This window comes from Euprymna scolopes, chromosome 7, assembly GCF_053919585.1.
Source record: "Euprymna scolopes isolate OS-2025 chromosome 7, ASM5391958v1, whole genome shotgun sequence".
NCBI classification, from domain to species: domain Eukaryota; kingdom Metazoa; phylum Mollusca; class Cephalopoda; order Sepiida; family Sepiolidae; genus Euprymna; species Euprymna scolopes.
Window position 1 is genome coordinate 150,739,302 of NC_136488.1, and position 960 is coordinate 150,740,261.

The following is a 960-nucleotide window of genomic DNA, read 5'->3' on the forward strand; positions in this document are numbered from 1 at the left end:
GACCTCTTGCCAGCAAAAAAAAAAACTGATTAAAAAGCTTGCTGCATGTCTGAATACCCTATATGTAAAATGTTAGATGTTTAGACCCAAAATTGATTTAATGGTGTGCTAGAGACCGCAGAGGTAAAATCTTTTGAACTTTGACCTCTTGGAAGCCAAATTTTCAGAAAAAAAAAAACGATTAAAAAGATTTTCCCAAATCTCATTACCCCTTATGTCAAATCTCGAGTCTGTAGACTGAAAATTGACAAAGTTATTTGGTAGGAAAGTGTACACAGACAGACAGACACATTTTAACTTTTATAAATATATAGAAATGTGTAATATTTATTTCTTGTTATTAAGTTAACTATTTTATGTAAACATTCTTTATAGTAAATAACCATTTTTTACAGAAAAGTATCATTCTTACACCAAACTACTTATTTAATAATAATAATACAAATACTGCTGCTGCTGCTGCTGCTACTACTACTACTACTACTACTAATAATAATAATAATAATAATAATAATAATAATAATAATAGAACTACTATTACTACAAGTAATAATCACATTTTACTTATCAGCTTTTGCCTTAAAAAACACTCGAGGATTTTTTAGGGGTGTCAACCCCCCCCCCCCCCCAAAAAAAATTCTGACACACCTAGTGACGCACTGCTTGACCCTTGTGGTCCTAGGATGCTTACTGCCAAAAATGGACAAAAAGAAGTGAAGCAAGTAATACACGAAAGAAAAAAAAAGAAGGGCATTTTTTTTTTTTTTTAACTTCTCGGCAAGCAGTCATGGTGGTCAGACGATGGAATCCTATTGTGTGTAGTTCTCAAAAATTAAGGCCCTAGGCTTTGTTGGGTATGGACCACGGCCGACCACGCACGAGTGAAAAACTAAACGAGCAAACGTGTTTACAATGGACAAATGGGAGTACCTATTTACTATGCCTCCCCACGGGACAGAG